The sequence below is a fragment of the Pinus tabuliformis genome, chromosome X, assembly GCF_031772625.1.
Source record: "Pinus tabuliformis cultivar Carrire ecotype Pingquan chromosome X, CPIR1, whole genome shotgun sequence".
NCBI classification, from domain to species: Eukaryota; Viridiplantae; Streptophyta; class Pinopsida; order Pinales; family Pinaceae; genus Pinus; species Pinus tabuliformis.
In genome coordinates, this window is record NC_142308.1 from 599,109,248 (window position 1) to 599,134,694 (window position 25,447).

Here is a 25,447-nt window from a genome sequence, read left to right on the forward strand (position 1 = left end):
CAATTCTACTGAAAATCTATCTGGGCTATAATCTTCAGAAGGTAGGAGTTTGGAAGCAACATTGGCTAGCAAGTCGGCTGCCGAATTTTGAGACCTGGGAATGGAAGAGATATTGAATGCTAAAAAGTGTGAGGTGAGTTCTTGCACCAGCGATTGATAATGCTTGAGGTGATTTGAAAGACAATGAATCATATTTCTCACCTGTTTGACAATAATTTCATAATCGCTAAAGACTTTCAAATATTGCACTTTAAGGCCGATTGCTTTATACAGTCCTTGGACTAAGGCTTCATACTTGGCTGTGTTGTTTGTGCATTCAAATTCTAACCTACAGGACAGCATTGTTTTTTCTCCTTGCGGACTAACCAAGATACATCCTGCTCCCGAGCCTTCATTAGATTTAGAGCCATCAAAATATAAAGACCAAAATAAAGAATTTTCTACAATTGTATTTACAGTTTTCTCAGTATCACCAAAACATCTTGACCTATCTGTTTGTGAATAATTTTCGATCTGAGATGAAAAATTGTTTACTGAGAAAGGAGATGGTTGGGCTGTGAAGTTGCCAAAGAATGATTCCGACGAATAATTCCCTAAGATATTGTTATTAAATGCTATGGGTTGATTTTCCTGTTCGAACTCTGTGACGGTGTGGGTCATGTGCTTTTCCCGATTGATTTTTATTTGATTTGGCTTTCCATTGTAGGGTAGCCACATATGGGACCAATCGGTAGAAATATACCCATGGAGCTTTTCGGACCAATCCCTACTTAAGATTAAACCATAAAATTCAGGTATATCAGCGATTAGGATATCAATTCTTTGAACTACTCGCGGATCGGTCGATAACCTGATCGTTACGGAGTTGATTTCTCCTACAACCTGTACCTTAGTTCTATCTAGCTGTACAATGTGAATTGCAGATTTCTGGGGTTCAATGTTCAGTTTGGAACAAACCGAAGCTGGCATTATATTTGAGGATGCCCCTGAATCAATCAAACAATTGTGCAGATTACGATTATAAATTTCATAGGTTAATAGGAAAGGAGGAGTATGGGAATTGGATCTGTCTCCAATAAAAATTGTATCAGTAGGTTTGATCCTGCTAGAAGGTGGTTGTCCTGAATCATTTGCAGCTTTAGCACTAGGTCGAAGAGGTGAAGAAGGAACAGCATTCAATTCTTTGAGAAGCAATTTTTGTTCATGTTTTAGTTTACTAAGTTCAAACATAGTAATGTTTGCCTTAGTTTTCTTCATATCATCAATGATATTATAATCCATTGAATCAGATACTACTAATGTTTTAGATGTTGAGGGAAAATTTGAGGTTGAAGGTTGGTTTTGGGAAACCGTTGCAGCTGGCTTCCTTGCGGATACCTTTTCCTTTGTTGTTGTGGCACCTGCACTTCGTTTCTTTGAAGTTTCCTGGATGGGTTCAGGGGCACCTTTACTCCTAGTAGTGACAGTAAAAGCTTCTTCTTCATTTTCTGTATCAGAGTTAGGTAGTATGAAATCCCACATTCCATGGCATTCAACAACTTCCTCTTCATCATCAGTTGGTGAGATTGTTTCTTCTTCTTCTTCTTCTGGGTTTGAATCTGCATTAGATATAACATTCAGTGGTTTTGATTCAGTTTTCTTGAAAGTTCTAAAAGGCTTTCTAGTTGAGGTTTCTTCTACTTGTTTTTTGATTTCAACCATTTCATTTGACAAAGTCTTAAGGACCTTTTGCAGACCTTCCATATCGTAGGGGTCTTTTGGGGTTTTCTTCTTTGAATCAGCTTTAAAAGATTTTTTTTTGGCTTTTCTATCTTCTAGAGCAGCTTTCTTTTCTAGAGAATTAATACGTTTTTCCATAGCAAGTGCTTCTTTCATGTTTTCAGCTAAAGTTGGCTTTGCAGCCCTGTCTACAAAAATAGCTACATTGGCAGGTAGGGCAGCTATATACCATTCACTTCTGATTTGTTCACTGGGTTTGGAAGCCGTTGGGATTTTATTCAAGAGTTTATTGAATCGCGCATTGAATTCTTTAATTGGTTCCCTATGCTCTATCCTAAGATTGGAGAGATCATTTATTAATGTGGCTAAAGACCTATCATCTCCATACTTAGTGAGAAACTGTTCTTGGAAAGTGGTCCAACTGGTAATGGAACCAGATGGCAAGGAAAAATACCAGGATCCTGCTGATCCTTGCAAAGTGTAAGGGAAGAGCCTAACTACAACATCTTCCTCAGTTACTCCTTTGAGATTAACCGATAACATGAAGTTATTAATATGTTCCTCAGCTTTTGTTCCATCATCTGGGTTAAACTTGGGTAGCCATTTTTCAGGAGCATCAGGTAATGCATGTAATGGTGCAGGCATATTGACTGCACCAGGTCTGGTCCATGGATCTGCCATTGTAACACCAGTAGTAGATGATACCACTGTTGAAATTCCAGATGTTTGGGAAGGAGTTGATATTGAGGATTGCGCAGGTTGAGATGTTGAAGTTCCTAATCCTTGATGAACAACAATGTGTAATGGAGGGGTGGATGGTTGACTTCGCGCAGGGGAAGATGAGATGGAGCATGTGGATGAAAGTGTTTCATTGTCAGATCCTTCAGTGTTCTTCTTGGCCCTTTTCCTTTTGGGTAAAGGGAACTCAGTAGGTTCAATACCGAGATTTTCGCTCTGAAGTCTAGTGAGGGGATGAGGTAAATTGAACTGCGAAGTCTCACTGCTTTGAGATACTTCAGATTTCTGTGGTGTTATCGAGAAGCCTTGAAGTTTCTAGATGAGTAACTGAACTTCAGGGGACTCGGGACTTAATCGTTATGGAGTATTGTGGGTGAGGGCAGTGGTAGTTGATTCCTCTTCTTCTTGCTTGGATACTGGAGAACCAGCATGCAATTGGGAAGTACGAGGTGATGTGGAGGGAGAGTTACTCTGAGAATGGTCTATAGATTTGGATTTGCTCGCCATTCATAGTTCATGCCCTCCTTCTAGCGCCAAAAATGTTGATGCCCCGAAAATCGTTGTATCAACATTGGGGGATAACCACCCGGTCCGGACCTTAATACAGCTCCTTTTCCGTTTGGAATGGTGGCTCCGACTGGATATAATGGGACCAGTTTCCCAATAATGAATAAAAGGGGATGGATGAGTAATTGAATTCTAATAAATGATAATGAATGGATGACCTAATCTATCAGTGAAAATATAAATAACTATTCTATCACAGGAGCTCCCTATTCTTTGAAGTGCAACGTTTGATAATCTCTGTTCATTGATAGGCATGTAGATGACTCTAAGCAATAAACATAGATATTCCTTTACTTAATGATTACTTGTTCAAATAGTTGAACAAAGTGATTAAAACATTGTTACACCTATCTTTTTATATTACCGATATATGTATGATTAAAAGAAAAGCATGTTGTAAACATCCAATAGTGGAAAGTATAAAGAATGTTGTTAAAACACATGCATATATCTGATAATAGCAAGAGCGATCAAACAACAATTCACATAAAAGGAATGAACTCAGACATAGATAGTAGTACCATATGAGCTGCAAATTACTCCCAATATCAATCGCTATTTGGATTCCTTCTTTCGACGTAGAAACACTTTTAAACAAAGGCAGTAATGCACATTCTCATAAAAGCTTCTTTATCAAAATCAGAATAATTGGCCTAGTCTTTATAAAAGAATATACCTGAAGTACAGTAGTGCAACTTCAGGTTTAAGTCATATACAAAAACTTACGACCCTTTCTAAATACATGAAAGGGTCTATAAATACTTGATTAAACTAACTAACTATGAAACTAAAATCCTATTTAATTGGTACAACTTTGATTCTGAATATCTTCTTCACGGCAATTTGGCAGTCGGCAGCATGATTCATCACTTAGGTTGTTTGCCTTTAGACCTGAGCTGGCATATCGCAAGCATTGGTTCCACTTCTGGTGGTCGGTTGAGACGAGAATTGAGTTGGGCAGCATAGGTGGCATCCTGTATATCGGGAATGATACACCCGATTGCATCTGTGAGGCATTTGAGGGTGGATCTCTGGCTGTATGGTTTGACTAAGAACAACCAATAGGTGTCCCATGTTAAATTGTTAATTCCCGCGATTAATCTCCCATTTTTCTCCAGCTCTGGATAACATGACTGCTCCAATGCTTTAGCCGATGTCAATTTACCTGGGGTACTGTTGTGCTCTACAACAACCCCACATTTCATATCATTTTTATTTATAAATATTAACATATGAAATGGGTCCCTTTAAAGATTAATTGGTATCAATACTTTTATTGTTCAAAAAGGTCCGATAATCAAATCAACTCATTTTATAAAACCTTTTTGAAAAATCCATTTAAAGAAATAAGGCAAATTTTTGTCATTGCGATAAAGCGATCGCAAGATCGCATATCGCAATGACATAAGAAATATAAATAAGCGGCACATTGATTTCCGCCGATGCGATATCGCAATCGGCGATCGGCAAAACTCCATGCACATCTTAAAAGCGCCCCATGCCATTAGCCCCGATGCGATGCGAAATCGGCGATCGGATATCGGCGGTAATCCTCACTTATGTCTTAATATGTTCAAAGCTTTTCCCCCGATGCGATGCAATCGCCAGTCGGCAATCGGCAATATCCAATGCACATCATTAAGGCACACAAGTCATACCCCGATGCGATCCGATATCGCTATCGGCGATCGGCGATACACTATATGTGCACTTTATAATCCTCATCCCCCGACGCGATGCGATAAAGCGCAGTTTTCAATAAAAAGCCGTTAAGTGATGGGATATCACAATTCATTCATATTTAAAGCTGGATCGGTTAAGCAGCCATTTACCTGCACTCAACCGCCAAAACGCCCACTGCACGCTTAAGTGAATCATTCAGCCGAATAACGATATAATGGGCATTTAAGGGATGACAGGTTTTAAACGGCCAATTAATGAGATCATAATTCTTAAAAATCTTTCCATAGATTGTGTCCGCGCCCATTTTTTGAAGCTAAATCCCTTATTACGCACCTATGCTTACGTTCTCATCACTTGCAAGTTTTTATTGCTATCTTTGTATTACGCACATTTGTCTCTCTGCGCAGAATCCATCCGAAAGAGAAAACTCAAACGAGATGGGGAAGAAATCAAAGAAAACTGCAGGCACCTCCACTACATTAGCAGCAGGTCAAGCTCTGGTGGACAAGAAAAAGGGCTTAATTTCCAATACTACATGCACGGGCCTCACCAGAGTCACTTGGCAAGGCACTTACAATTTGATTGAAGCCGAACAACCAGAAAAGATAGTAATAGAAGCTACTGCGGATCCTACTCGCAAGTCTGATTGCACTCTCAAAGATTTAGCCGACTCTTTCCTTCACAGAATAGCGGCTAGGGAGCAAATTCTCCCATACACAGATGTAGTGCGGTGGGCGATTCAAGAGATCCCAATTTTGGACAGAACTTTCAGCACTAGAGATGGGAGAATCTTCGGATTGTTCAGGCCGGATGATCTAAGACAAATGTATCATTTTCCCGAGCCGGAGAAGATATATAATAAAGCATTCCTGGAGAAGTTTGCAAATGAAAATGAATTTGAATCCAAGCCCATCCAGGATTGGAGACAAAATGCAGCCAAACACAAGCACGAATCTTCGGGTAAGTACTCAGTCGACTCTCTGGCTTCTCCTTATTGCTATGCGGGGATAATGATGTGTAGATTATGGGGATTGCATGACTCTGCTAATTTTACCATAGAGATGGTTCCTCTAATGGAGGCAGCTGTAAACGGTATAATTATGGATTGGGCCACCATCCTTTCTGACAAATTAGCACAGGCTGTGCGTGACTTTAGACATCAGACTATCGTCACAGAAAGGAAAATTCCCCCATTTTATTACAGTGCATATATCTTAGACACACTATGTTTCAATTCTGAATTCCCCGTGCTCGGCTGGAGGTGGACGCCACAAGATCCCACGGCCATCCACATATACCATCAGAAACTATGGAATACCTCTTACAAACACCATCTGTACCAAGTCTGCAATGGCTTTATGGTGCCTATTCACTATTCTATTTTTGACAAACCCATTCCCAAGATTTCATATCAAGCTTCGTTTGATATAACAGCGGTAGCAAGTTTGTTTGGAGAGGAGAGATTTACCTACATAAGAGTTTTCGGCAGCCAAGCCAACCCACATGTTCTCCCTTTGTATATACCAGATAAGTTGCTAGCAAGAGAAATCGCCTATCAGATTATGGCTGAGAGTGTTACACAAACTCTCAAGAAAGAAAAGAAGAGGGGCTGGCCCTCTTTTCCCTTTAGGTGTGGTGTCTATACTCTGCATGATCTCAAACATGCAGAAAAGGAAGCCACAAAGCTTCAATCTTTAACTCTGGCGACTATCCCAAACAGGCCATATGATCCAAGCAAAGTTGCCTACAATGCGCTAGAGCAGGCCAAATTAACAAAATTCGAGCACAAAGAAGATTGGTTTGACGACCTATTCGTTGCAGCTGAAACAATAGGTCAAGCTAAAGAACTTGCTCGATTTAAATATAATGATGAAGGGATGACTGAGTTCAATAAGCTTAGAGAACAGAGGTTGCAAACTCTGCCTCTAGATTTACTAGCAACAACCCCAGTGACTTCATCAAGCGGGTCTGTTCGACAACAATCTAAGGAACCTTCGGTGGTAACAAAGGACCATAAAAAGGAACAGGAGGAAAGGTAGAGAAAAGAAAAAGAAGAACGGCAGAAGAAAGCACACGAAGAGAAACAGAAGAAAGCACACGAAGAGAAACATAGGAAAGAACAAGAGGAAAAGTAGAGGAAAGAACAAGAGGAACAGCTGAAGAAAGAGCAGGAAAAAGAACGGGAAGAGTCCCAAGCCGAAAAGGAGAAACAAACCACCACCGATGTCAATGTAGACACTACCATAGACCCCAAACTATTTCAGGAGTGGCAGCAGTTTCATTCCATCATCAGTGGATTGGAATGTTCAAAAGATGGGGAGACTTCCAAGACAAATGACACACAGGTCATCACTTCACCTCAGGTTCTAAGTGGAACCAGCAGCCCACCCATTTCTAAGGATGTTGAAGTAATACCAAAGGACCCCTCCAACCAAATCGTTCTTCAGGTAGAAGATATTCCTCCCCTGGATGTTTTCTACAGCCCGAGACATAGAGCAGTTGTAAAGCGATCAAGGAAAAGACGAAGGACTGATCAACCTTCAATCTTTCCAGAGAAAACAGTCACGGGTAATGTAGTATGGAAGGAGGAATTGGACCCCTCCGATGACCTAACAAAGTTGTCACAGTATGCAGGATCCTATTCCGCAGCAACAATCGACAAGGCATCGGAGGTAAGTCTTCTACTGAAGACTAAGGACCAAGAAATTTATGCAATACAGGCAAAATTGATCGAGACAAAGCAGAAGGCAGCGCAAGCAGAGGAGCAGTTGCTGGCACAACAGCAAATGAATAATCAATTAACCCAGCAGTTGCAGGAAGAAAGGAAAAGGATTGACCAAAATGCAATTCAGAAACAAAAGGAATTGTCGGAAGCATTGGCACAATTGAGATCAGCAAATGAACAAATGATGAAAACGAAAGATGAGCAAATCACTCAATTGTCATCGCAGCTTGAAATAATCAAAGGCGCTCCACAGGTGGATGAGTTCAGAAAGGAAGCATCACTAATAAACAATGCACTGATATCACAAATTAGGCTCCTTTGTCAACAACTCACCGAGGCAGAGCCATTGTGTGAGTTAACTACATCCATTAATCAGCAGGTAGAGAAGGCCAGGAATGAGTTAGACCAGGCTGACGAGATCATAAGTGGATATCTTGACTGGCAATATTCTGATCAAGGGAGAGAAGCAAATTTGCCCAAGATTTCAGAAACATATAAAGACATACTTTTTACAGAATGGCACACACAGGTAATGCAAGCAGAAAGGGCAGCTTCAAGGTGTAAATCAACCTCCAGCAACCTAGTTGATCTGGTTAACAACACTCTCTACTTGGCAAATATGATCTCCCAATGTACGCCAGGAAAGATAACAACAACAAACATGTTGGAACAAACGTGTTATCCTGACCTGGAGGAAAAGGGAAGATTAATCGCTAGGGTTAACAGTTTGACCTTTGATGCATATTGGCTTTTCCTGATTAAGCCCCACACACAGAGAGCCGCCCTTAAGTGTTTGACAGATGTTGTCGGGTGTTTAATTCCCGACATTCAGGATGCCACCTATGCTGCCCAGCTCATTTCGCTTCTCAACAAACCACCTAAAGTTGAGCCAATGCTTGCGACAAGTCAGCTCAGGTTTAAAGGCAAGCAGCCTACCCGATAAATTATGTCACCAATTGCCAGATCGCTCCAGGAAATAGGATCAATATTTATTGATGCCAATTATGTAGGATTTCTGTTTATTAGATATTTAGATTAGTTTAGTATTTATAGACCCTTTCATTGTTTTGGAAAGGGTCGTAAAGTTTTGTAACAGACTTAATAGACTGAAGTTTGCACTATTGTGCTTCAGTCAATATTCTTTTATGAAACTGGGCCAATTGTTCTTAATTTAACAAGGAAGCTTCTTTATGCAATTGTGCACTATTGTCGTTGTTGAAGATGTTTTTGCGTTGAAGGAAGAACTACAAATAGCGATTGATATTTGGGAGTGTCACGCAGCTCATATGGTATTTCTATCTATGTCTGAATTCATTCCTTTTATATGAATTGTTATGTGATTATTTTTGCTATTGTTGATTATATGCATGCGCTGTAACAGCAGATCTTTATTCATTCCACTATTGGATGTTTTACGATGTGCCTTTCCTTTCAATCATGCATGTGACAATGATATAAATGATAAAGTGTGGTAATCTGGTTTTAATCGCTTTGTTTAACTATTTAGACACAGCAATCTTGAATGAATTAACATCTATGCCTTAAAGATGGAGTCATCTATATGCCTGTCTTTAGACACAGACCACCTAACGCCACGCTTTAGAGCTCAATAAGTCCCCGGGATAGATCATAGTTATTATATTCTCGTCAATAGTTTTAGTTATTCGCTCGTCGCTAGCGTAGTTTATAATCACCCATCCATCCCATTTATCCACTTCTGGGAAACTGGTCCCATTATCCCCAGTCGGAGCCACTATTCCAAACGGAAAAGGAGTTGTACTAAGGTCCGGACCGGGTGGTTATCCCCGATGTTGTTGCAGCGATTTTCGAGGCATCAACATTTTTGGCGCTAGAAGGAGGGCCATCAACTGTGAATGGCACATAAGTCAAAACCTATAAGCCATTCTAAGAGTAATTCTCCCTCCGTATCCCCTCGATCTCCCCATTTACATACTGGTTCGCCGGTATCCAAACAAGGAGAAGGGGAATCAACTACCACTGCTCAAACCCACCATACTCCAGAACAATTGAGTCTTGAATCACCTGAAGTCCAGTCTCTAATCCATAAACTTCAGAGCTTCTCGATTTCACCACAGAAATCTGAGGTATCACAAAGCAGTGCGACTTCGCAGTTCAATTTAACTCATCCTCTCACCAGACTTCAGAGCGAAAAACTCGGTATTGAACCCACTGAGTTCCCTTTACCCAAAAGGAAAAAGGCGAAGAAAATTACTGAAGGATCTGATAGTGAAGAGCTTTCATCCACGTCCTCCATTGCATCTTCCCCTCTGCAAAGTCAACCATCCACTTCCCCATTACATATTGTCGTTCACCAGGGATTAGAAGCCTCAACATCCCAACCCGCTCACTCCTCAACATTAATTTCTTCCCAAACATCTGGAATTCCAACAGTAGTATCAACCACTGCTGCTATTATAATGGTAGACCCATGGACCAGGCCAGGTGCAGTCAACATACCTGCACCATTGCATCCTTTACCAGATGCTCCTGAAAAATGGCTACCTAAATTTAATCCAGATGACGGGACCCAGGCTGAAGAGCACATTAATAATTTTATGTTAGCAGTTAACTTGAAAGGAGTGACAGAACAAGATGTTGTTGTAAGACTCTTCCCTTATACCTTGCAAGGATCAGCAGGATCCTGGTATTTTTCCTTACCCTCTGGTTCAATTACCAGTTGGAACACTTGCCAAGAGCAGTTTCTTACCAAATATGGAGATGATAGGTCCTTAGCTACTTTAATAAACGACCTCTCCAATCTGAGAATAGAGCATAGGGAACCAATAAAGGAATTTAACGCTAGATTTAATAAACTCCTGAATAAAATCCCTACAGCTTCCAAACCAAGTGAATAAATTCGAAGCGAATGGTATATTACCGCCCTACCTGCCAATATAGCCATTTTTGTAGACAGGGCTGGGAAACCTACCTTAGCTAAAAACATGAGAGAAGCACTTGCTGTGGAAAAGCGCATCAATGCTCTAGAGAAGAAAGCTGCTTTGGAAGACAGAAAAGCCAAAAAAGTCTCATTTAAAGAGGATTCCAAGAAGAAAACCCCAAAAGACCCATACGACATGGAGGGTTTGCAAAAGGTCCTGAAAACTTTGTCGAACGAAATGGTTGAAATAAAGAAGCAGGTGGCCGAAACCTCAAACAAAAGACCATTTAGGACTTATAAGAAAACTGAAACAAAGCCACCGAATGTCATATCTAACGCAGATTCAGAGCAAGAAGAAGAGGAAGAGGAAACAACCTCACAAACTGATGATGAAGAAGAAGTAGCTGAATGCCACGGAATGTGGGATTTTATACTCCCCAACTCTGATACCGATAATGAAGAAGAAGCCTTCCTGGTTACTACAAGAAGTAAAAGTACTTCTGAACCTGCCCAGGCAACTTCAAAGAAAAGGAGTGCAGGTGCTACCACAACAAAGGAAAAAGTTCCCCCAAAGAAATCACCTGCAGTAGTTCCCCAAAACCAGCCTTCAACTTCTAACTCTCCTTCAACATCTAAAACATTAGTGGTATCCGATTCAATGGAATATAACATTGTTGATGACATGAAGAAAACTAAAGCAAACATAACTATGTTTGAACTTAGTAAATTAAAGCATCAGCAAAAATTACTTCTTAAAGAATTGAATGTTGTTCCCTCGACACCCCTTCCCAGTGCAAAAGCTGCTAATGATTCAGGCCAACCTCCTCCAGGTATGGTTGAAGCTACCGATTCAGTTCTAATCGGAGATAGATCGAATTCTCATACTCCACCCTTCCTGCTGACCTATGAGATTTATAACAGAAACCTGCACAACTGTTTAATTGACTCAGGGGCATCATCTAACATAATGCCAGCTTCAGTTTGCTCTAAACTGAACATTGAACCCCAGAAGTCTGCTATTCATATTGTACAGTTGGACAGGACTAAAGTGCAGGTTGTGGGAGAAATTAATTCCGTAACCATCAGGTTGTCTGCTGATCCCAGGGTTGTACAGAGAATTGACATCCTAATAGCCGATATACCTGAATTTTACGGTTTAATTCTGAGTAGGGATTGGTCCGAGAAATTGCATGGGTATATTTCCACAGATTGGTCACATATGTGGCTTCCCTACAAGGGAAAGCCAAATCAAATAAGGATCGATCGAGAGAAGCACATGACCCACACAGTTACTGAATTTGAGCAAGAAAACCAACCTGTAGCATTCAACAACAACATTTTGGGGAACTATTCGTCAGAGTCATTTTTTGGCAACTTTGTTGCCCAACCATCTCCTTTTTCAGTTAATCATTTTACATCTCAGATTGAAAATTTTTCACAAACTGATAAGTCTAGATGTTTTAATGATGCTGAGGAAAATGTAAATACTTTTGTTAATACTTCTTTGTTTTGGTCTTTATATTTTGATGGCTCTAAGTCCAGCGAGGGCTCAGGAGCAGGTTGCGTTTTGGTTAGTCCACAAGGAGAAAAGACAATGCTGTCTTGTAGGTTAGAATTTGAATGCACTAACAACACAGCCGAATATGAAGCTTTAGTCCAGGGATTATATAAAGCAATCGGCCTTAAAGTGCAATATCTAAAAGTATTCGGCGATTCTGAAATTATTGTTAAACAGGTGAGGAATGCAATTCATTGTCTGTCAAATCACCTCAAGCATTATCAATCGCTAGTACAGGATCTTACCTCACACTTTTCAGCATTTAACATTTCCTCCATTCCTAGGTCGCAAAATTCGGCAGTCGACCTACTAGCCAATGTAGCTTCCAAGCTTCTACCTTCTGAAGACTACAGCCCTGATAGATTTTCCGTAGAATTACTTTTTAGGCCTTCAATTCCTGACAATGTCACTAATTGGAGAGTATTTAACCATGATGAAGATATTTTGCAATTTCTAACTTCTGAAAAGTCCTATGACGATCAAATTATTGAGGAAAATGACCATGATCTACAAATGAAAGAATCACCTCAGGAAAATTCAATTCCTAAACCAGTGGTAAAGCTCGAAGATCTTTATGATATCAAAGACAGGTTTAAACCTGTAATCAATGCAAAGCTCCAAAGTTCTACCCTCATGTTTGAATTGATAAATCTAGGTACTGATCATGCTCCTCAAAACATTAATTTAGGATTAGGACTTTCCTTGGAAGAGAAGGAGGCATTCATTAAGCTGTTAAGAAAAAACAAACAAGTCTTTGCTTGGAAGTATGATGATTTGAAGACATATGATACATCTATTATCCAGCATACCATTCTTATGCTTCCTGATCAGAAACCGATTCAGCAGAAGTTAAGAAAAATACATCCAAATTTAGAGGGTCAGATAAAGTCGGAACTTAACAAGCTCTTGAAAGCCAAGATTATTTTTCCTGTCCGACACTCAAACTAGGTCTCTAATATGGTGCCAGTCAGAAAGAAAAATGGCGACATTCGAATTTGTATTGATTTCAGAAATTTAAAAAAAGCGAGCTTGAAAGATAACTTCCCATTACCTACTATGGAGCAAATACTCCAATCAGTAGCAGGCTCTGAATTGATGTCCTTTCTTGATGGATTCTCAGGATATAACCAAGTTCTGGTTCATCCTAATGACCAACTTAAAACCACATTCAGAACAAAATGGGGAACATATGCGTATCATAAAATGCCTTTCGGACTTATAAATGCAGGAGCGACATTCCAGAGAGCTATGGATATAGCCTTTAGAGGGTTGATTAATCGAACAGTAGTCGTCTATTTAGATGATATTACTGTATTCTCTAAGAAGAGGTATAATCATTTGCATGATCTAAATCAAATCTTTCAGTGCTGCAAAAGATATGGTATTTCTCTGAACCCTAAAAAGTCTTTCTTTGCTCTTGATCAAGGAAAACTCTTAGGTTTTATTGTATCCAAAGATGGCATTTATATCGATCCTGGTCGGATCAAGGAAATCTCTAAAATCCCTTTCCCACACAATAAAAATTCGATGCAGTCATTTTTAGGCCAGATCAATTTTTTTAAACGATTTATTCCAGATTTTTCTCAAATTATTTTACCACTTCAAACAATGATCAAGAAGAATTCAGTCTTCAAGTGGGGATCAGCAGAAAAGCAAGCTTTTGATGTAATCAAACAATCAATAATCAATGCCCCAGCCTTGAATACTCCAAATTTTTCTAATCATTTTACATTGTATACCATTGCATCTGACGTGTCTTATGCTGCAGTTCTCACGCAGCTAAATTCTCACAATTTGGAAGCACCCATTTCATTCTTTAGCTCAAATCTTCAGGGTGCTGAATTGAATTACTCTGATGTAGAAAAATAAGCCTTTGCTGTTTTTAAAGCAGTCAAACATTATAGACCCTTCCTTTTGAAAACCCACACAAAAGTGATAGTTCATTTCCCGGCAGTTAGGCAACTATTAATCCAAAAAGAGCTGGGTGAAAAAAGGGCAAATTGGGTCACAACGCTTCAAGAGTATGACTTAGAAATTAAGCCAGCAAAGATTGTTACGGGCCAAGGTTTTTGCAGGATATTGGCAGGAGCATCCAACATTCCAGAATCAAGCGATACAGATCAAACTCAAGAAATTAATCAGATAAGTGTTACTGATTCTGGATCTCAATATGCAGATTTAATCTTTTATTTAAAGAATGGTTATGCACCTCCGAATTTGTCTTACAAAAACAAAAGGGCCATTAGGTTAAAAGCGAAGAATTTTACAATCATTGATGACGTGCTTTTTAGGCAAAATTATGATTCTATCTTGTTAAGATGCCTTGAGAAACCTGAAGCCCAAAAGGTTTTGCAGGAGTTACATGATGGACCAGCAGGAGGACATTTCGGAGCTGACACAACAGCTCACAAAATTATTCATGCTGGTTACTATTGGCCTACTCTGTTTAAAGATGCCCACGAGTATGTAAGGAAATGTATCAATTGTCAAACTGCTAGTGGAAGACAACGTAAACCAGCTTTCCCTCTGCAACCAATCAACATTGAACAACCATTTGGGCAATGGGGATTGGATATCATTGGGGAAATCACCCCATCGTCTTCAAAACAGCATAAGTATATCCTTACTGCTACCGATTACTTTACAAAGTGGGTTGAGGCAATCCCTTTAAAGACAGCAAATTCTGAAGCAATCATTGAATTCATAGATCAATTCATTATTACCAGGTTTGGTGTCCCAAATGCTCTTGTTTTTGATAATGCATCTTACTTTTCAGGCAATGCTATGTTTGATTTCGCTATTAAAAGAGGATTTAAGTTAAAATATTCTGCTAATTACTATCCCCAAGGAAATGGTTTAGCGGAATCCACTAATAAGAATCTGATTAAAATCATCAAGCGAACTATCGAACAAAATCAGAGAAATTGGCACAAATCCCTAGTGTTTGCATTATGGGTTGATAGGATAACACAGAAAGCTTCTATTGGAACTTCTCCATTTAATCTTGTATATGGAAAAGAAGCAATCCTACCCACAAATCTTGTTATTCCTTCTTTAGCCCTAGTGCAGTTTATTGAGGAAACACCTTCCTCTTCTATTCAGTTTAGACATGACCAGATTCTAAAATTAGAGGAGGAAAGAGAAAAAGCCAAGGTCATCCATGCCAAACATCAGCAAGTCATCAAAGCATCTTTTGATTCAGTCTCATCCGGTTCAAAACAATTCCAAGTCGGTGATTTAGTTCTGAAATGGGACAAAGCCCATGAGGACAAGGGTAAACACTCCAAGTTCTAGAAGTTGTGGCTTGGACCATTTCAGATCTGTGAGAAGATAGGCCATTCAACCTTTATATTGCAAGATTTATCAGGTTTGAGAGATTCTCTCCCTGTTAATGGCCTTATCTTGAAGAAATTCTTCAACTGAGGAGGTAACCCCTTCTCCTTTCATTTCAGTAGGATTTTATAGTTTGTAGGATTTTTAGAAAATAAGGTTGTGAGATATCTTCCATTGACCTTTTGCTGTGTTTGAAAAGTTGTCCCATAGAACTAGTATGAACATTTGCTTTTAAATAATAGAACTTTTAACCAAAAAGGATAATTTCTAGGAAATTAGATATCATTATATTCTGAAATCACAATTCAAGTTTTGTCAACTCCTCTCAAAGCATAGAAATATTGTAAATCATTTTCTGTTTTCAAATTGGTCTCAAAAGGTTACCAATATCAAGATAGAAATCAATCCAATTTCAGCATCTTCAACTCTTACCCTGTCATCCATTTACTCTTAAGGAGAAATTTGTTCACCCCATTCACTAAAGTTTATGATTATTCAGACTGTAATTCTAAAACATAAGATATTAAAGATAAGAGGTCTTATTATAAGCCTGCTTACCATGTTCATAGGGAAATAGTTTATCTGACATTACCAATACTGCAAACCAAAACAGGGTAATGGCTTGAAATTACAAGACAAGGGGTCTCATCACGAGCCAGCTTGTTCAGTTAGACTACTACCGGTGAATGGCATTGTCAATAGCTGGCCACCAAACCAGGACAATGGCTTTTTATCTTATCAACAACAGAAAAGGAAATGAAGTACAAAATATGAAAACATATTTTGAATTCATTCTGTTAATCACACTCTTAATTGGATGGGACAATGGACAGTCACATGGTTAAAAGGTATCCCTGTCGAAACTATAGATGTTTGCTGGCAGCAGAGGCTCTATCTATGACAGATGAGTTTACTATAAAAGCTGATTTGGAAAGGTATTCTATTTTATCATTATAAACCAATAAAGGCCTATTTTAAAGCTTAGAATGTTTTTATTTTCTTAAAAAAAAAAAAAAAAGAGGAAGTCAACAAAAAGTTTCATTTTATTCAGAATGCATAAATATCTAGTTATATTAGAATTTTCCCCTTTGATTGAAACTCTATTTTGAAAAAGCTTAAGTATTTCTATTATTTCCAGAGATAACTGGTTCTTCCAGCGAATCGCCAATTGTTGTGCTCTACAACAACCCCCCATTTCATATCATTTTTATTTATAAATATTAACATATGAAATGGGTCCCTTTAAAGATTAATTGGTATCAATACTTTTATTGTTCAAAAAGGTCCGATAATCAAATCAACTCATTTTATAAAACTTTTTTGAAAAATCCATTTAAAGAAATAAGACAAATTTTTGTCATTGCGATAAAGCGATCGCAAGATCGCATATCGCAATGACATAAGAAATATAAATAAGCGGCACATTGATTTCCGCCGATGCGATATCACAATCGGCGATCGGCAAAACTCCATGCACATCTTAAAAGCGCCCCATGCCATTAGCCCCGATGCGATCCGATATCGGCGATCGGATATCGACGGTAATCCTCACTTATGTCTTAATATGTTCAAAGCTTTTCCCCCGATGCGATGCAATCACCAGTCGACAATCGGCAATATCCAATGCACATCATTAAGGCACACTAGTCATACCCCGATGCGATCCGATATCGCTATCGGCGATCGGCGTTACACTATATGTGCACTTTATAATCCTCATCCCCCGACGCGATATGATAAAGCGCAGTTTTCAATAAAAAGTCGTTAAGTGATGGGATATCACAATTCATTCATATTTAAAGCTGGATCGGTTAAGCAGCCATTTACCTGCACTCAACCGCCAAAACGCCCACTGCACGCTTAAGTGAATCATTCAGCCGAATAACGATATAATGGGCATTTAAGGGATGACAGGTTTTAAACGGCCAATTAATGAGATCATAATTCTTAAAAATCTTTCCATAGATTGTGTCCGCGCCCATTTTCTGAAGCTAAATCCCTTATTACGCACCTATGCTTACGTTCTCATCACTTGCAAGTTTTTATTGCTATCTCTGTATTACGCACATTTGTCTCTCTGTGCAGAATCCATCCGAAAGAGAAAACTCAAACAAGATGGGGAAGAAATCAAAGAAAACCGCAGGCGCCTCCACTACATCAGCAGCAGGTCAAGCTCTGGTGGACAAGAAAAAGGGCTTAATTTCCGATACTACATGCACGGGCCTCACCAGAGTCACTTGGCAAGGCACTTACAATTTGATTGAAGCCGAACAACCAGAAAAGACAGTAATAGAAGCTACTGCGGATCCTACTCGCAAGTCTGATTGCACTCTCAAAGATTTAGCCGACTCTTTCCTTCACAGAATAGCGGCTAGGGAGAAAATTCTCCCATACACAGATGTAGTGCGGTGGGCGATTCAAGAGATCCCAATTTTGGACAGAACTTTCAGCACTAGAGATGGGAGAATCTTCGGATCGTTCAGGCCGGATGATCTAAGACAAATGTATCATTTGCCCGAGCCGGAGAAGATATATAATAAAGCATTCCTGGAGAAGTTTGCAAATGAAAATAAATTTGAATCCGAGCCCATCCGGGATTGGAGACAAAATCCAGCCAAACACAAGCACGAATCTTCGGGTAAGTACTCAGTCGACTCTCTGGCTTCTCCTTATTGCTATGCGGGGATAATGATGTGTAGATTATGGGGATTGCATGACTCTGCTAATTTTACCATAGAGATGGTTCCTCTAATGGAGGCAGCTGTAAACGGTATAATTATGGATTGGGCCACCATCCTTTCTGACAAATTAGCACAGGCTGTGCGTGACTTTAGACATCAGACTATCGTCACAGAAAGGAAAATTCCCCCATTTTATTACAGTGCATATATCTTAGACACACTATGTTTCAATTCTGAATTCCCCGTGCTCGGCTGGAGGTGGACGCCACAAGATCCCACGGCCATCCACATATACCATCAGAAACTATGGAAGACCTCTTACAAACACCATCTGTACCAAGTCTGCAATGGCTTTATGGTGCCTAATCACTATTCTATTTTTGACAAACCCATTCCCAAGATTTCATATCAAGCTTCGTTTGATATAACAGCGGTAGCAAGTTGGTTTGGGGAGAAGAGATTTACCTACATAAGAGTTTTCGGCAGCCAAGCCGACCCACATGTTCACCTTTTGTATATACCAGATAAGTTGCTAGCAAGAGAAATCGCCTATCAGATTATGGCTGAGAGTGTTACACAAACTCTCAAGAAAGAAAAGAAGAGGGGCTGGCCCTCTTTTCCCTTTAGGTGTGGTGTCTATACTCTGCATGATCTCAAACATGTAGAAAAGGAATCCACAAAGCTTCAATCTTTAACTCTGGCGACTATCCCAAACAGGCCATATGATCCAAGCAAAGTTGCCTACAATGCGCTAGAGCAGGCCAAATTAACAAAATTCGAGCACAAAGAAGATTGGTTTGACGACCTATTCGTTGCAGCTGAAAAAATAGGTCAAGCTAAAGAACTTGCTCGATTGAAATATAATGATGAAGGGCTGACTGAGTTCAATAAGCTTAGAGAACAGAGGTTGCAAACTCTGCCTCTAGATTTACTAGCAACAACCCCAGCAACTTCATCAAGCGGGTCTGTTCGACAACAATCTAAGGAACCTCCGGTGGTAACAAAGGACCATAAAAAGGAATAGGAGGAAAGACAGAGAAAAGAAAAAGAAGAACGGCAGAAGAAAGCACACGAAGAGAAACAGAAGAAAGCACACGAAGAGAAACAGAAGAAAGCACACGAAGAGAAAGAGAGGAAAGAACAAGAGGAAAAGCAGAGGAAAGAACAAGAGGAACAGCTGAAGAAAGAGCAGGAAAAAGAACGGGAAGAGTCCCAAGCCGAAAAGGAGAAACAAACCACCACCGATGTCAATGTAGACACTACCATAGACCCCAAACTATTCCAGGAATGGCAGCAGTTTCATTCCATCATCAGTGGATTGGAATGTTCAAAAGATGGGGACACTTCCAAGACAAATGACACACAGGACATCACTTCACCTCAGGTTCTAAGTGGAACCAGCGGCCCACCCATTTCTAAGGATGTTGAAGTAATACCAAAGGACCCCTCCGACCAAATCGTTCTTCAGGTAGAAGATATTCCTCCCCTGGATGTTTTCTACAGCCCGAGACATAGAGCAGTTGTAAAGCGATCAAGGAAAAGACGAAGGACTGATCAACCTTCAATCTTTCCAGAGCAAACAGTCACGGGTAATGTAGTATGGAAGGAGGAATTGGACCCCTCCGATGACCTAAGAAAGCTGTCATAGTATGCAGGAGCCTATTCCACAGCAACAATCGACAAGGCATCGGAGGTAAGTCTTCTACTGAAGACTAAGGACCAAGAAATTTTTGCAATACAGGCAGAATTGAGCGAGACAAAGCAGAAGGCAGCGCAAGCAGAGGAGTAGTTGCTGGCACAACAGCAAATGAATAATCAATTAACCCAGCAGTTGCAGGAAGAAAGGCAAAGGATTGACCAAAATGCAATTCAGAAACAAAAGGAATTGTCGGAAGCATTGGCACAATTGAGAGCAGCAAATGAACAAATGATGAAAACGAAAGATGAGCAAATCGCTCAATTGTCATCGCAGCTTGAAATAATCAAAGGCGCTCCACAGGTGGATGAGTTCAGAAAGGAAGCATCACTAATAAACAATGCACTGATATCACAAATTAGGCTCCTTTGTCAACAACTCACCGAGGCAGAGCCATTGTGTGAGTTAACTACATCCATTAATCAGCAGGTAGAGAAGGCCAGGAATGAGTTAGACCAGGCTGACGAGATCATAAGTGGATATCTTGACTGGCAAGATTCTGATCAAGGGAGAGAAGCAAATTTGCCCAAGATTTCAGAAACATATAAAGACATACTTTTTACAGAATGGCACACACAGGTAATGAAAGCAAAAAGGGCAGCTTCAAGGTGTAAATCAACCTCCAGCAACCTAGTTGATCTGGTTAACAACACTCTCTACTTGGCAAATATGATCTCCCAATGTACGCTAGGAAAGATAACAACAACAAACATGTTGGAGCAAACGTGTTATCCTGACCTGGAGGAAAAGGGGAGATTAATCACTGGGTTTAACAGTTTGACCTTCGATGCATATTGGCTTTTCCTGATTAAGCCCCACACACACAGAGCCGCCCTTAAGTGTTTGACAGATGCTATCGGGTGTTTAATTCCCGACATTCAGGATGCCACCTATGCTGCCCAGCTCAGTTCGCTTCTCAACAAACCACCTGAAGTTGAGCCAATGCTTGCGACAAGTCAGCTCAGGTTTAAAGGCAAGCAGCCTACCTGATAAATTATGTCACCGATGGCCAGATCGCTCCAGGAAATAGGATCAATATTTATTGATGCCAATTATGTAGCATTTCTGTTTATTAGATATTTAGATTAGTTTAGTATTTATAGACCCTTTCAATGTTTTGGAAAGGGTCGTAAAGTTTTGTAACAGACTTAATAGACTGAAGTTTGCACTATTGTGCTTCAGTCAATATTCTTTTATGAAACTGGGCCAATTGTTCTTAATTTAGCAAGGAAGCTTATTTATGCAATTGTGCACTATTGTCGTTGTTGAAGATGTTTTTGCGTTGAAGGAAGAACTACAAATAGCGATTGATATTTGGGAGTGTCACGCAGCTCATATGGTATTTCTATCTATGTCTGAATTCATTCCTTTTATATGAATTGTTATGTGATTATTTTTGCTATTGTTGATTATATGCATGCGCTATAACAGCAGACCTTTATTCATTCCACTATTGGATGTTTTACGATGTGCCTTTCCTTTCAATCATGCATGTGACAATGATATAAATGATAAAGTGTGGTAATCTGGTTTTAATCACTTTGTTTAACTATTTAGACACAGCAATCTTGAATGAATTAACATCTATGCCTTAAAGATGGAGTCATCTATATGCCTATCTTTAGACACAGACCACCTAACGCCACGCTTTAGAGCTTAATAAGTCCCCGGGATAGATCATAGTTATTATATTCTCGTCAATAGTTTTAGTTATTCGCTCGTCGCTAGCGTAGTTTATAATCACCCATCCATCCCATTTATCCACTTCTGGGAAACTGGTCCCATTATCCCCAGTCGGAGCCACTATTCCAAACGGAAAAGGCGCTGTACTAAGGTCCGGACCGGGTGGTTATCCCCGATGTTGTTGCAGCGATTTTCGAGGCATCAACAGGTACATTGAGAAATCATGTTAGATAAGTAGAGAGTATCATTAATCAATTAAACCAAATTACTTGTGGTTAATTTGCATCTTGAAACTGCTCTCTCTGCTTTCATTAACTGGGACTGCCATTCCGTAAATAATATCTCTTTATGCGATTCTAGGATTTTTGGCAAATTAGCTGCCTGTCCCTCATCAGTGTCTTGCCACTCAAGAAAATTAGTTAAGGTCTCATCAGCCTGCTCCAAGTCTGTTCTAGCTTTGTCTGATTTTTCACCTATTGATGCTGTTAAGTCACATAAAGGTTCTGCCTGGGCGATTTGTTGACATAACAGCTTTATCTATGTCACTAATGCCTTGTTTATCTGTAATGCCTCTGCTATGAATTCAGCTGGCTGTGGAAGATTATTGGTTTTCTGTATTTGGGCTGATAGTTGAGCAATTTGCTCATCTTTCGACTTCAACATTTGTTCATTCATTGCTTTTAGTTGTGCCAATGCTTCTGACAACTCTTTCTGCTTTTGAACTGCACCGGAATCAATTATCTGTTTCTCTTCCTGCAATTGTTTATTCAATTGACTATTTATTTTTTATTGTGTAAACAATTGCCGTTCTGCTTGCTCTGCCTTCTGCTGTGCCTCTGATAGTTGTGCTTGTAGCAAAAAAATTTCTTGGTCTTTTTCTTTTAATAAATTACTCACCTCTGATACCTTATCTATGGTGGCTGCCAAATAGGCTCCAACATATTGGGACAGTTTTGTTAGGTCATCAAAGGGATTAAACTCCTCCTTCCAAACCACATTTCCCGTCACTATTTGTTCAGGGAACAGGGAAGGTTGATCAGTCCTTCTCCTTTTCCGTTGTCGTTTTACTACAGCTTTGTGCTTTGGGCTGTAAAAGACATCTAAGGGAGGAATTTCTTCTACTTGCAAAACAATCTGATCGGAGGGATCCTTAGGAATTATCTCTACTTCTGTAGAACTGGGTAGGCCGCTGGTTCCACTTGGAACCTATTTTGATGTTGTCTCCTGTGTGTCAGCTGCTTTTGATGTTTCGGCTTCCTTCGAGCACTCAATATTGCTGATGATTGAGTCGAATTGTTGCCATTCCTGGAGCAATTTCGGGTCAATCTGGGCATCTACATTCACCTCTGTGCTGCTTTGTTCCTGCTCTTTTCTCTGGGTTTCCTCTTGCTCTTTTGCCTGGGTTTCCTCTTGCTCTTTTGCATGCACTTCCTCCTGCTCTTTTGATGTAGCAGGAGGTTCCTTAGTGAGTCACTGCTCAGGCTCGCTTGATTCTGTCGTTGGGGTCATTGCTAACAGATCTAGAGGCAGAGTTTGCAACCTCTGTTCTCTAAGTCTGTTAAATTCAACTAACCTGTCATCCTTATATTCCATTCTGGCCAGTGATTTAACTTGGGACATTGACTCGGCTGAGGAGAACAGGTCATCGAACATATCTTCTTTATGATCAAATTTAGTCAATTTTGCCTGTTCAAGTGCATTATAGGCGACTTTGTTTGGATCAAATCGCCTATTAGGAAGAGTTGCTAGACTTAGTGCCTTAATTTTATCAGCTTCTTTCTCTGCATGTTTAAAGTCATGCAGAGCGTAGACACCGCATCTTAGAGGAAAAGGAGGCCAAACCTGCTTCTTTTTATTCCTCAGAGTCTGTGTAACTCCTTTGGATGTAATCTGATAGGCTACCTCCCTGGATAACAGTTTATCAGGTATGTACAAAGGGAGGACATGAGGTTTGGCTTGGCTGCCAAAAACTCTTACATAGGTGAATTTTTCTTCTCCGAACCATCTTCCTATGGATGTCAATTCAACCCCTTCTTGGTAGGAAATCTTAGGAGCAGGTTTATCAAAAATAGAATAGTGAATGGGTAACATAAAACTGTTGCAAACTTGATATAAATGGTGCTTATAGTGAGCTTTCCACAACCCCCGATGGTATATATGAATGGGCATGGGGTCTTGCGGAGTCCATCTCCATCCAAGCACAGGAAATTTAGAATTAAAACACAGGGTGTCCAAGATATAGGCACTATAGTAGAATGGGGGAATAAACCTTTCAGTAATGTGGGATTTGCTTCTAAACTCAAGAACTGCGGTTGCTAGCTTATCCGACATTACAGTTGCCCAATCCATTATTTCACTATTACATGCCGCCTCCATCAAAGGAACCATTTCTATAGTGAAGTTTGCGGAATCATGCAACCGCCACAATCTACACATCATTATTCCGGCATAACAATAAGGAGAACACAAAGAATCAACATAGTACTTACCCAAAGACTCATGCTTGTGTTTTGTTGGATTTTGCCTCCAATCCCAAATGGGTTCAGATTCAATTTCATTCTCCTTTCTGAATTTCTCCAAGAATTCCTTGTTGTACTTCTTCTCCAGTACAGGCAAATGATACATTTGCCTCAAATCATCAGGTTGAAATGAACTAAAGATTCTCCCATCCATGGTGCAAAAGGTTCTGTTCGTGATTGGGATTTCTTCAATTGCCCACCTCACTACATCTGTATATGGGAGAATTTGTTCCCGGGCTACTATCCGATGAAGGAAAGAGTCGGCTAAATCCTTTAGAGTAGCATCAGATTTCCGAGTCGTATCTGTTGTGGCTTGCACTTTTGTTACCTCGGGTTCTTCGGACTCAATCAAATTATAGGTACTTTGCCAAGTAGTTTTGCCGAGTCTTAGACATGTAGTGTCGGATATCAATCCTTTTCTTTTAGTTCTTGGATCAGCGGTGGGTTGTCCTGTGGCTGGCGAAGCGGAAGCTGTTGCAGTCTTCTTAGACTTCTTCCCCATTTTGCTTGAATTTACTGCTTCAAAAGAGCTCTGCAGAGGAGTGAAAATGAAAGTAATGCAGAGAATTGGTGGCGCAAACCAAATATGAACGAGATATATTAATCAATGCATGATGGAGGATTAACTTAAGGTGGCCGCGGATACAATCTGTGAAGAGATTTTAGACTGACTATTTCATTAAATGGCCGTTTAAACCTGCCAATCTTTAAATGCTCATTATATCATTTATTGGTGGAATGATTCATTCAAGCGTGGCTTTGATGTTTTGGCGGTTGAGCGTAAGTGAATCGCTATCAGGAAGATAAGGCCTTTAATACTAATTAACCGTAATATCCCGGCTTTATCAATCCTTTTTGAAATTCGCACTTTTAGCTTTATCGCAATCGGCCGTCCGGGGAAAACTTAAATCGTTATATTGGTTCCTTTCGGAATCCCCGATTGCCGATAGCGATATCGCTAATTCGCATTGGAAATATTAACTGAGGGCTTTGAAAAGCATGTATGTTACATCTCTAATCACCGATAGCAATATCGCATTGCATCGAAACGAAAGGGGCTTTTGTTATGATAACTCGTCATTGCCAATATCCGATAGCCTTTTGTGCATTGTCGCGTCGGAGAAAATCAATGGGTCTTTTAAGTCATGCCTCCCTTGTCATTGCGATATGCGATCTTGCGATCGCTTTATCACAATGATAAAAGATTACTCATTTATATGTTATGAGACCGATTACTTGGTTTATCAAAAAGGTTTTATAATATTTTTATTTTGTTTCGGACCTTTTTGAATAATACTAAGTTGATACTAATTTAAATAAAAAGGGACCCATTTCATATTGTAGTTTTGAGAATAAGATTTGTATGAAATGGGGGGGTTGTTGTAGAGCACAACAGGTACTTGCACTAGAAAATCATTTTATTTGGAGGTCAGCGTAACTATTTTTGTTACCTTCACTAGTAGGCTTGGGTCATAATTATCCCAAACTATCTTTAGAAGGTCCTTTACTTTGCTTTCTTGTATTTTGGTGCTTGGTCCTAATCACCCGAAGCGGAAATACTTGGAATCTGCTTGATTGATTGTATCTTTAGGGAAATTTCACGGAGTGCTCTTTTCTCCTAGATTTCCATAGCTCTATAATTTTTT